The sequence below is a fragment of the Poromitra crassiceps genome, assembly GCF_964638095.1.
Source record: "Poromitra crassiceps genome assembly, chromosome: 15".
Classification (NCBI taxonomy): Eukaryota; Metazoa; Chordata; class Actinopteri; order Beryciformes; family Melamphaidae; genus Poromitra; species Poromitra crassiceps.
The window spans coordinates 37996067-38009700 of record NC_139634.1 but is presented as its reverse complement, the minus strand read 5'-3'; the positions used below and the strand labels follow the sequence as shown (position 1 = coordinate 38009700).

Below are 13634 nucleotides of genomic sequence, written 5' to 3'. Positions count from 1 at the left end.
GTTCTCTCAAACTATGGACCCCCATTTGATAAGATTTTCTCCCAGCGTCCCCCATCTGATTGATTGTTTTGCTTTTAGATGTTTTCTTACACAAAGTGTATGAAACCCATGCCCATAATAGTCATGCATTCTGTCATTGTGTTACTTATGGATGGAATTCTAGTGGAAAAAAATCATTCCCCTTTTTGCTGGGGACCCTCTGCAATCACCCCCCCCCCCCCCACACACACACACACACACACACACACACACACACACACAGACACCCCCCCCCCCCTATCCCCCGAGGACCCCTGGGGGCCACTGTGAGAGCCACTGGCCTAGTGAATTGTCCATCATTGTGTTGTTTGAATGTCTTGTCTTGGACGAATAGTTATGCGGTAATACGTTATAACTAATGGGGATGTTCCTACCTTGCGGAGGCGAAGCTGATGGGAGCCTGTGGAGAGCCTGTAGGGGTCCATGGTGCTGAAGGTCTTGACAGTCCTGGAGGTCAGGGAGGCACTGGAGGTCCGGGTCCTGTTGTAGCATCAGGCTGAGGAGCGGAGCGCTGCCAGCCCGAACAGCCTGCAGAGAGCACAGAAAGCCTTTGTCCTGTTGTTTACTGTTGTACCAGGGGCCAGTGTTTGTGTGAGTGTGTGTGTGTGTGTGTGTGTGTGTGTGTGAGAGAGAGAGAGAGAGACAGAGAGAAAGGGAGAAAGAATGTGTGTGCATGTGAGCGTGTAGGTGAATGTGTTTGTGTGTGTGTGTGTGTGTGTGTGTGTGTGTGTGTGTGTGTGTGTGTTTGTGCGTGCGAGTGAGTGTATTAAAAAGTGTGTGAGATAGTTTGTTTAATTATTGTTGTTTACATAATACATTTTTACATGTATTTGTACATACTGTAGTAAATGTACATTTACTGTTTAGGTTAATCTTTGTTCTCTATTTTTAGATGTGTATCCGTTTAAGTCCTCAACTCTCCACTGTGATAGCTGATGTGTGGTGAGCGTTCTGGCGCAAACTGGCTGCCGTGCATCACCCAGGTGGGTGCTACACATCGGTGGTGGTTGAGTTGAGTTGAGTTCCCTCCCCCTCCCTCCCCCACGTTTTGAGTGTCTAGAAAGGCGCTATATAAAATCCAATCAATTATTATTAAAAATTATTATTATTACATTGAGAACAACGAAAAACCAGAATCAAATTCATAGGCCTAGATACCGGTAGGCTACTTGGCCAACAAATCTGATTCCGATTAAATGAAAATATAATTCATAATGTTAATGGCAACGGAGGACTGAATGTTGCACAGAATTGCATTCAGAAATGTATATTGTTAATGAAAATAATTGATTTACATGAAAATCGGAGTAAATCCACATCACTAATCTGCAATATTGTGGATATACTGGCAGTTCTGTTTGTGGCCACTAGAGGTGAGTGCAATGCAACAATTGGAAAGACTGCTTCTGTTTTATCAACAGAGTAGATTGGTGCTGCATTCATGTGCTATCGGATATAGTCGGAAAACAGCTTTTCACATTTCATATGTACACCATTCATAGTTGCATGATGATTGAAGTTTTGAACGTCACACCCCAAAAAAATGCTGCCAGAGTTGTCGAGTTTTGATGTGATGTTGACCTTAAAGGTAGGCTACAGTTCAGCCAAAAATGAGAATTCTGTCATCCACTCCTCTGAGTAGTAGGGGGGGGGGGGGGGGATTCCATCATCCAGGAAGCTCAACAGTAAGCTCAGATGTCCCAGAACCATGATGGTTCTCAATCAAACTGAAGGATGAGAGGTGGACTTTAGATGTTGGAGACATTATGAAGCTACAGGAAGTTGGTGCAGTTACTTCCTGTCATTACAGATATTAGAGAGGAAGATGAAGCTGATGAGGAGATAAATGAGGGAGAGGAAACAGCAGATCTGACAAGCATACAGGAGAGCTGAGTGTCAAACATTAAAGACAGAAGACCAAGAGACAACAAGTGAAGACGACACACTGACAGGCTGGTTCAGACAGACAAACAGACAGACAGACAGACAGACAGACAGACAGGCTGGTTTAGACAGGCAGGCTGGTTCAGACAGACTAGTTCAGACATACAGAGAGGCAGGCTGGTTGAGACAAGAGACTGATTCAGACACAGACAGGCTGGCTCAGACAGACAGACAGACAGGCTGTTTTAGACAGACAGGCTGGTTCAGACAGACAGGCTGGTTCAGACAGACAGGCTGGCTCAGACAGACATGCTGGTTCAGACAGACAGGCTGGTTCAGACAGACAGGCTGGCTCAGACAGACATGCTGGTTCAGACAGACAGGCTGGTTCAGACAGCAGGCTGGTTCAGACAGCAGGCTGGTTCAGACAGACAGGCTGGTTCAGACAGACAGGCTGGTTCAGACAGACAGGCTGTTACAGACAGACAGGCTGGTTCAGACAGACAGGCTGGTTCAGACAGCAGGCTGGTTCAGACCCCTGACTTACTGGATATGGATCCCATACTGGTGCTGTTCATGTTGCTGTGCAGCTCATGTAGGACTGATGATGCGTGAAAGAATCTGAGGCACTTATCTACACTATAATGCCAGCAGTGTCTGTCTGTCTCTCCGTCTGTCCTTCATGTATCTCGAGAACCGTTTGTCGGATCAACTTCAAACTTGGGGAGTGTGCTTAGGGGAACCCGACGGAGTGCAGAGTGCTGAATTCCGTGCAATTCGGCATAGTGCCACCTACTGACAACATAAAAAGCGGTTTATCTCGATAGCCATTCGCCCGATCAACTTCAATCTTGGGGAGTGCGCTGCTGGGAACCCAACATAGAGCAGTGCCGAATGTCGTGGTATTCGGTATAGCACCACCTACTGGCAACACAAAAAGCGCTTTATCTTGAGAGCGGTTTGTCTTCAAACCTGGGGAGCGCGCTGCTGGGAACCCGATAGAGAGTAGGGGTGTCAAAAATAATTGATTATAAGATGCATCGCGATGCGGACGGCACGATTCTGCATCGATTCACAAATGTCAAAAATCGATTATAAAAAAATAATTATAATTATAATCAAATAAAATATAATGGAAGTACATGCAGTTGTTTATTTTAATTATGGATCATAATACAATGCAATTCCAAATGCACTTTTATTTTAAAAGTAGCCACACAATGAGAAAAAAGAAAGTGAGAAACAATAAATTGTGTATTGCGGAAAAAAGTGATGCATCGATTTAAGATGCATCGAGATGCATCGATAATCGTAATCGAATCGAATCGTAGCCCTCTGAATCATAATCGAATCGAATCGTGAGGCCAGTGAAGATTCACAGCCCTAATAGAGAGCAGTGCCAAATGTCGTGTAATTCAGCACAGCGCCACCTACTGGAAACACCAAAAGCAGTTTATCTCAAGAACCGTTTGTCCGATTGACTTCAAACTTGGGGAGTGTGCTGCTGGGAACTCGATGTAGTGCAGTGCCTAATTTCATGCAATTTGACATAGCGCCACCTACTGGCAACACAAAAACCAGTTTATCTCGAGAACTATTTGTTCGATCAAACTTGGCGGGTGTGTTGCTGGGAACCCGAGAAATTGCAGTGTTAAACTTTGTGCAATTCAACCAATAAGATCACAGCTTTTAGTGTCATGTATCTCCAGGATTGCCCATCCGACCGACTTCTGTATGTCTGTCCTTTGCGTATCTTGAGAACTGTTTGTCGGATCGACTTCAAACTTGGGGAGTGTGCTTAGGGGGACCTGACGGAGTGCAGTGGGGGGGAAGGGAGGGGGGGTGGTGGTGAATGTGGGGAACGGGCACTGCACTAGTCAAAATAAAACTTATTGATGATCCTACAAAAATTGGACATAATAAAGTTGACGTGTGTGTCGGTCTGTCTGTGTATGTATCTTTAATGCACGCCCACACCCCAGTGGAGTATTTGAAAAAAATTGTGATAGAGCATAGCATGCAGCACAGCATGATGCATGTGTGCGCAAACTCAACAAGATGTAACAAGATGGATATGTGAAAACAAATGTTTCTAACATATGAGAGGAAATTAGTCAAATGTAAAACGGGTTACTTGTATATGTATTACTGTATTACTATTTTGTTTTCTTTGATGTTGTTGGGATTGAGGGGTGGGGTTGGGATAGGGTGGGGGGACTAATAGCTATTATAATCATGTTTGATACACTTTCTCATTCTTTGAGAAGTAACTACTGTACTAGACCACCATTCAATAGTCTAAAAAGAACAGAAATGTGAATTTACTACTAAGATGTTTACAGCATAAAGCCCCTTTTTTGCTAAACAAACACTGTCAAATAATGATGTTCAGCAACTAGCCCCTTTCACAACAGTGTTATCACTCTGTCGGTCAGCAGAGTCACAACACAGTCGTGAAAGGGGCTATTACAATGTCAAAAACAGCAAATGACTAGTCAGGACATGATCAAGCCTGTGTCTCCATCTGCTGGTGAGTTGCTGAATACACGTCGTCTGTGGTGACTAAATGCAAGTCGTCTCTTATCCGGCCCCTGTTGTTTGATTGGACATGATTTGTGGTTATGATCTGTGTTGTATTCAAATGTAAAGAGGGCACACTCTACCTGCTGTGTGTGGTCTTCTGGACTCTGTCGGCTGGCTGTGTCCTGAAGAGTCTGGTCTCATCCAGAGTAGCAGGAGACAGTCAGAGACCGACTGAAACCAGGACCCGTCTGCATATACCTGTCTCTAAGAACCAGTAAGCCCTTAAAATACTCTTACATTCACAGTAATTCACCCCTTGACCTCCTGAGTCCCCTGGGGTTCCTGCGAGGACATCACATTTTGCCATTTCTATTCTATACTATAATACCCTATTTCTGCTGAACTCAGACCTCTTGTCCTCACTTGGGGACACCTAAGCTACAATTTTGTCGTAGTAGAAGAAGAAAAATCTACTTCCTGTCAATACAAGATGGCTAGCAAATCAACCAAATCCTCCTACCAGCACTCCCGAGACAAACGTGACCAAGGTAATAAACCTAGCACTTGTACGAGGACAGTGGGTTAATCTTTCCTAAATTGAAGCACTTGTGTGAGGACAGTAGGTTAATCCTTCCGTTGTAGATGTAATGTAATGTAATGAGAAAACATTATTTGGGGAGATAAGGGAAGACACTATACTAGTTTACAAGAGTCTAAATAGTTATTGGGTGTGGTATACAATATAAATATAAACAATACATATCAACTATAAATATAAATAATAAATAATATAAATCATACATATTTGTACATGTTTTTTGGGTGTTTCCAGGGCATGTTGATCTGACAGCAGCTGAAAAATTGCTGTATCGGATAACAGGCAACCTCTCTGAGCTGGAGGATGTTTTTCTGCAGACATTTTATTTTTGCACAGCCATGATAGGCATTCAAATAAAGAGAAATACTTTATTACAGGTTCGTGACTTTATTGTGTTAACAGAAAGATTGCAGCAGTGACCTTATGCGAGGACATCATTTTTAACTATTTTGTACTTACTTTTTTTTTTATTAGTACGTACTACTTAGTTTTCCAAAGTAATCCCAAATAGCAGAGATAAATGCAAAATCCAATGCAGCTAATTAAGGAGGTTAATTCGTGATAGATCCACTTAAAATTAGTTTAGGGAGTTATTAATGAAGGAGATCCCATCAAATCCAGGGAGACGGGAATTTTCCCTTAAAACCTGGGATGGACAGGGAACAATATACGTCAAATATCTCATATAAAATGTGATCATTCATATGGTGGGACAGAAAAACGAATATTAGCTCGATCATATTATTCTGCTGTGGTAGCCTAATAAATGAGACACTTACACAGTTTCACAAGCTCCAAACTATATTATTTATGTCATTTTTTACATTGCTGTTTCTAGCAATCCAATGCCAAGGTTTATGGCTGAGAAATAAACATAATTCTGCACAGTCAGACTTTGCTGTCACTGAACTTTTATTTTGTTTGTTTGAACAGGGAGAAAAACTCGGCCTGCAACTGCAGGATTTTACAAATATATCTTCAAAACAAAAATAGAAACATCAGAAAAAGTTATTACAGGAGAAAAAACAGACATACAAAAACAATTAAAACTGAATCTACAGTCTGTCTCTTTTGTGTCTGAATGCTGCCTGAGTGGCAGGCATTGGAGGCACTTCTCAGCAGGTGCTTAGATGCAGCGGTGTTTCTTCAGACAATCAGACCGAGTGAACATTCTCTTACAGCCATCACACCAGTAGCCGGTTCCAGTGTGAATGCGTTGGTGTCTTGTCAGGCTAGCTAACTCACTGAACCTGCTCCCACATTGGTCACAACTGTAGGGTTTAACTCCAGTGTGAAAGCGTTGGTGTCTTGTTAGGCTACCTAACTCACTGAACCTGCTCCCACATTGGTCACAACTGTAGGGTTTAACTCCAGTGTGAATGCGTTGGTGTTTTTTTAGGCTACCTAACCTACTGAACCTGCTCCCACATTGGTCACAGCTGTAGGGTTTAACTCCAGTGTGAATGCGTTGGTGTGTTTTTAGGTTACCTAAATCACTGAAGCTGCTCCCACATTGGTCACAGCTGTAGGGTTTAACTCCAGTGTGAATGTGTTGGTGTGTTTTTAGGTTACCTAACTGACTGAACCTGCTCCCACATTGGTCACAGCTGTAGGGTTTAACTCCAGTGTGAATGCGTTGATGTGTTCTTAGGCTACCTAACACACTGAAGCTGCTCCCACACTCCTGACAGGAGTAAGGCTTCTCCCCTGAGTGAACTCTCTGATGTTGCTTTAATTCATGAGGTCTTTTGAACGTTTTGTCACACTGCTGACAGGAGTAAGGCTTCTCTCCTGAGTGAACTCTCTGATGTCGCTTTAACAGGTCAAGTCTTGAGAATGATTTGTCACACTGATCACAGCGGTGACGTCTGGGTTCGTTGGTGTCCCTCTGTTTCATAGAGAAAGATACAAAGAAAGAATCAGGCCAGAGAGACTGTGGGCCCTATCTTCGCTAATTTAGCGTTTGCGCTCGTTTAACGCCATGCGCAATGCGAATTGGGGGCGGGCACAAGCGCATGCCTGTTATAATTGTACTGGGCATAGGCTGCCACATGCCAAAGCAGGCGTTTCAGCGCTAAAATGTGGGGATAGATGGCATTATCCTATCGTCAGCAGCGCGCAATTACTTTGCGCTAAGAGCTTTGAAAAGGACCTCTTAGGCGCAAATACCTCCCTGCGCTGGGAGCGCACCGTAATCTCAGTGCAGCACAGCGGAAAGTAAAATTCCTTTTGGATATGTCATTACGCACAGCCTTGCCACGCCAGGACATCAAATTATGCTCCTAAAATTGGGTATTATTTAGCAGATAATTCAGTGAGGCAATAGGGGTGTCAAAATAATCGATTATAAGAATGCAATTCTAAATGCACTTTTATTTTAAAAGTAGCCACACAGTGAGCAAAAAGAAAGTGAGAAAAAAAATCATGTATTCGGGGAAAAAAGTGATGCATCGATTTAAGATGCATCGAGATGCATCGATAATCGTTATCGAATCGTAGCCCTCTGAATCGTAATCGAATCGAATCGTGAGGCCAGTGAAGATTCACAGCCCTACAATCAACTATAACTCACTGAGAAACTTTTATCACATCGCAAAGAGGGAAATTAATTGAGAAAACTTGTTGGACAATGGACATAGATAGGCTATTTACCTTCATAACTTCATAACCCGGAGGGTCGTTGGCACCACAGACGATCTGTCAATAAGCTCTCTCTGTCGTCGCACGAGTGAGTACACTATTACGCAGGGAGAGAATTACAGCATATTGCATGCCTCGCGCAAACAGCCATTGCGAGACGGGAATCTGATTGGTTTTGATTGACGTAATGCCCAGCATTGCCTGGCCACACCCGTGAATGATTCTGGTAGTTAAGACCGCCCAAATCCCGTTTGCGCAGGCATTTTGGGGCGCAGATGATTTTGGCACGGCTCTAATTTGCGCTTGCGACACGTGCCGTGAACGTTTCCGCATTCCCGCAGATAATTGCATCCCCAACATATTTCGGGGCTGTTTTAACTTAGAAATCAGGGGGGTCACGTCTACCAGACAATTATATAACTTTTAAACAGTTACATTTCTGTATAAATCATTACAAGTATGCTCCCGTGAGGTGGGGATGCTTTTTTTGCTGCTGGGCGGGGGTGCAAAACTCGGCAGAACACCTGGACAAATGCGCAAGGCAGACTGGTATCTTGCCTGTGTTAAGGCACGCGCAAACAGGTGCGCAAGCGCTAATAGGGGATATTGCCTGTCGGAAGATAGGGCCCTGTGTGTGTGTGTGTGTGTGTGTGTGTGTGTGTGTGTGTGACGCGCATGTGTGTTGTAACATCAGTGATATTTTTTCCTCACCTCTTCTGAACGATTCATTTTGACAGCATTCCTCTCCTCCGCTGCGAGATGTCTCTCTTCCTGCCAATCAGCTCTGACATCATCAAACAGAGACAGTCGGTAAGACGGGGAACACCCACAAGAAGAAGAACAACAACAACAACAACAACGATAATAATAATGATCAATATAGCCGCAAGCAGCCATTGCAGGGGTTCATGCCTTTTCTCAATGGCTAATTGTTCTTTGCCTAGAGCCAGGCTAACATGCCTAGGTTGTAAAGTATAATGGGCTACTTGTATATTAGTACAGTAAAAAATAGTTGTTACTTTTTATATATATTTGTTTGCCAAGTACAATTTTTAAATAAACAAGTTAAATGCTATTTCCTCTCAACTTTATTTTTATATGCATACAGGCTAAGCTTGCTTCTTGTTTTTGTACTTTTTCTGTGTTCAAACAAGTCACAAAACTGTCTGAAACCAAACAGGCACAGACGTAAAGGTTTTGAGTAAGCAGCTGGAGCCATCCAAAAGGGCAAAAGGATGCTATAGTAACATGTTGACGTGCTGTTTTCAAGCAAAACGTGTGTGTGTGTGTGTGTGTGTGTGTGTGTGTGTGTAGCCAGCAAAACATACCGTAATACGAAAATGGCTAAACCAGGACCCACCAACAAAGAGAGGGGATAGCAATTGTACAGGAAATATATGAGATGGAAAAGCTGACCTTCTATCTAAGATTGAGTAAGGATAAATTTGATAGGTTCTGGTCCAAATGTTTGGCGCATATGAATAGTGGAATAGCTTCTACTCCCATTTACCTTCGGATATGCTCGTTTGGCCCCTGTGTTTTGTCAGATTGAATGTATTATGCATAATGTGTATGTCTCGCTCCCCTTTTTTCCTCGATTTTTCGTTCTCTACTTCTTTCTCTCTCTGAAGATGATTGGAACAAGTAACCGAACAACATAACTTAACACAAAGCTAACTATTGAAAAACTAAGAATTGATCTGTAATACCCATGATGATGACCTGAATGTTTATATGTTATATGTTTTTTTGTCCGTTCTAAAACAAAAACCTTAAAAATAAAGTTACCAATAAAAACACCCACGTGTGTGTGCCTACTGCCTACTTGCTTGTTACTATGAGCCTACCATATCAACTATGAAAAAGTAATTTAACTTTTCTGCACATCTGTATCTCCAGAAATGACATCCACAGGTTAGTGCTAGATACACTGATTTGGTGTATTATGAACTAACTCAGTAAGGGGAAAGGAGGGGGGGGGGGGTCTAGGTAGTGTAGACTAGAGGTAAAAGCAGTGGTGTAGTGGAGGGTAGACGCAGGTAGACAGAGTCTACCCACTTATTTTTCAGATGGTTTTGAGTCTACCCACTTCCAATCTGGGAACCCATCGGTTAAAAAAAAATCTGTCTCGAGAGATTAACCCACTTCTACCGCGCAATTTAGCCTGCTTTCTATAATAATGCATCCCTCAATTACTTGAATGCTTCCATTATTTTGGCAGCTACTTGGGTTCAAATTAACTTTAATTGTTCTCATTGTTACATTGTAGCATGATTCAATCAAAATGTTTTTGTAGACACCAATAATGACTGCCCAGCAAAAGTAGTTTAAACTAGTTAAAAACGATGTTATATATATATATATATATATATATATATATATATATATATATATATATATATATATATATATAAAGAAAAAAACCATCACGTGGATGCAACTGGGACGTATCATCATAGGATGTTTCGGGTCTCGCAACATCATACACCCTCGCCCAGGTGACCCAGCCGGTGTTGATCAAGCCCTGACTTACGTCCCAGTAGCTACCCACGGTCAGCTCTCTTAGGGAAAGACAGGGCCACTCAATCCGCTGCTCCGGAACTACTCTGCCGGGACCGGGAGGCTCTGGCACGTGGAGGGACATGTGTGTTGCACCAGACTCCCCCGCTCCAAACATTTCATTCTTGTAAGATGTTTCTTGGGCTGTGGTGGTACTGCAGGCTCCACTTGTGGCTTGAATGGCCCTCCTAAAAGGCATCTAGTCTAGTGGATTTGTTGGGCTTCTTCCTCACGGAAGACACAGGCTGGGGCTCTAACCCATACTGCTCCCGGGTGCCATCTACATTCCGGCTGTCAACTGTCTCTCCAGTGGTCACCAATCTATTCCTGGTTGTCACGTAGTCTATTCCTAGGAGTCACTGGCTAGGCCAGGCTAACTATAATGAAAAAAACATCACATGGATGCAACTGGGACGTATCGTCAGTGAGATATATATATATATATATATATATATATATATATATATATATATATATATATATATATATATATATATATATATTGTAGCGATCCAGGTAATCCAGGTATTACATGTAATGTGGTGTGCAATAGAAGTGTCTAGATTGCAGCTAGGAACTGATGTGTGGGAGTGTTACCGAGGGGAACACTAGGTTGTGGGAACGCTTCCGGGGGGAGAGCATGCGTGGAGTCAGTCTCCGGTGACCGCCTAAGGAGAAGCAGCTAGCTAGCTATGGCGTAGCAACCGCCTAGAGTTGTGATATGACTAACTGAGAATAAAGAACCCTGTACCAGCAAGAAGCCTCTGTCTCTTAAATACCAGGAACGCTACAATATATATATATATATATATATATATATATATATATATATATATATATATATATATATATAAATTACAGTCTACCCACTTCTCCAGGGACCACTACACCACTGGGTAAAAGTATTTGTATAGGACCTTTCCTGTACAGGCAAAGCAGTGGTTCCCAAACTGTTTTGTTTTAAGTTTTGCCATGTCAATAGTACTCCATTTTGGCATACCATTAGTACTCTGGCCATGTCAATAATGATGTGATGGGCCCCATCGCTCTTCTTTGTACCGCAAAATAAAACAGTGGCTCCGCTCAACTCACGTTTCAGTGAGTTTTTACACTGACCTGCTTGCAGATGCTGGCTGGCTGGTGAACTGCGACTGTTCCCAGCTGGGAAGCAGCGCATGCGCCCATACCGTTAAAATAGTTGCAAAATAACCTAACCAAAACTGACAAAAATATGTGAATGTTTTCCTTTAATGTCGATACAAAGGATAACTGGGTCTGAATGTTGAGACACTTGTCTGTCTGCTGCTCTCAACCAAACAAGGACCTCCCTGCTAAAACCTCCTCTGTACTTTCAGTGGGAGATGGGAAAGAGGCGTCGTGTGTGCATTACAAACGCTAGATCATCCGGGAAGTGCGAATCTGTCGATATATTTCCAATTTTACCGAACTCTAAAACTACCGATAGGCAGATTTAGCTAGCAGTTAGCCCTAGTGGAATTAGCTAAGGCTTGGCTTGTTTAGCTGCTAAGCTATGTTCCGTTCCGTTTCCTGGCATTAAAATCCATCAGTGTGTTTCATTAGAGTTGGTTACTTACATCCACATCCACAACTGCAGGAGCTGAACTGGATTTTGTATACCATGCACTGTCAGTTCAGTTTATGAATACCAACCAACCTGTTGAGAACGGTCCACCGGTCCGCCAGGCGTCTGAAGATGAAGCCCCTCTCTCTACGATACTGCTGAGAATCTGGGCACCTTTTACTCCGCTTTGTGTCATGGGAGCGTAAACCAAGGAAACGGGAAACAACACCGGAAATGAAAACGTCTTTGTTGCCGTTAGCTTACAGTCAGGACATGATCAAGCCTGTGTCTCCATCTGCTGGTGAGTTACTGAATACACGTCGTCTGTGGTGACTAAATGCAAGTCGTCTCTTATCCGGCCCCTGTTGTTTGCTTGGACATGATTTGTGGTTATGATCTGTGTTGTATTAAAATGTAAAGACCTGCTGTGTGGGGTCTTCTGGACTCTGTCGGCTGGTCTTGTCCTGAAGAGTCTGAAGTCTCATTCCAGAGTAGCAGGAGACAGTCAGAGGCAGAGTGAAACTAGCCTAGGTAAACCCAGCCCCCACGTGACCTGCTCTCTCAGTTCCCAGTCACTAGCCTTGTGACTGTAAGCAGGGTGAGCCTGAGAGCAGGTCACTGGGGGCTGGGTTTGCCCAGGCTAGAGTGAAACCAGGACCCGTCTGCATATAGGCTACCTGTCTCTAAGAACCAGTAAGCCCTTAAAATACTCTTACATTCACAGTAATTCGCCCCTTGACCTCCCGAGTCCCCTGGGGTCCCTGGTGAATGCGTTGGTGTGTTTTTAGGTTACCTAACCGACTGAAGCTGCTCCCACATTGGTCACAGCTGTATGGTTTAGCTCCAGTGTGAATGCATTTGTGTCTTGTTAGGGTAGTTATCAGACTGAAGCGGGGGGTGCGAAGGGTGCCCAAGCCCCTGCCCCTTTTGCTCCTTGATATCAAAGTGCCCTTTTTGTCCGTGGACAATATGACTGTCTTTCGCAGGCTGTACCGGGCTCATTACTGAAGCTAGAGTGAAGGTCCTGATATCAATATGAAACTACATACTAGAAGAGCTGCTGCATCCATTGCTACCAAGCATGGCATGATAGCTTGTTGGGAAGGGGGCTAAATAATGCTCCAAAGTTAAGCTAGATTTTAGCGAGGAAAAACAGATATGGCCATTTTCAAAGGGGTCCCTTGACCTCTCACTTCAACATATGAGAATGGGTTCTATAAGTACTAGGGGTGTCACGATACACTCAGTTCACGATACGATACTGGGTTCACGATAACGATACGATTTTAACAATATTTTTTTAAACTTGAATAATGACAATATATGACTGGAAAAGTAGTATTTTATTTGAAATGCACAAATACAATACATGCTGTTGTGGGAAATTGTTATTACAATAACTAGAAAAAACATGAGATTGGAGATAAGGCTTATCTTGAAATAGAATGAGTTACACCATCACTTAGATTTACTTTGAACTAAAAGGTTTCTCAGCAGTATAAATTCTCATTATGCATCTTCAGTTTTTCTTCAAACTCAAACAACAAGACTTTTCTTAGTCTATTTTTTATGCATCTTCAGTTTTTCCTGTCAAGTAAACAGTTTTGCCAGAAACTCAATTGAATGGTTTCTCTCCTGTATAACTTCTCATGTGTCTCTTCAGAGACTTGTTCAACTGAACTACTTTCCACACATTGAACTTCAACAAACAAAGACGTTTCTTAGTCTATAAAAAAAAAAATATATATATATATATATATAAAAAATAAAAATTGCGATATGAGAGTTCATCTCAACGATACATATCGT

General features: G+C 42.8%; 1 long non-coding RNA gene across 1 annotated transcript; it reads right to left on the bottom strand.

The window, feature by feature from the left end:
• Positions 1 to 5605: 5605 nt before the first annotated feature.
• LOC310790328 lies at positions 5606 to 12006 on the bottom strand. The gene is made up of 3 exons (XR_014553373.1): positions 11919 to 12006; positions 8396 to 8468; positions 5606 to 6932 (listed from the first exon to the last, which is right to left on the bottom strand). It is a non-coding gene; the product is annotated as an uncharacterized lncRNA (long non-coding RNA).
• Positions 12007 to 13634: the final 1628 nt, after the last annotated feature.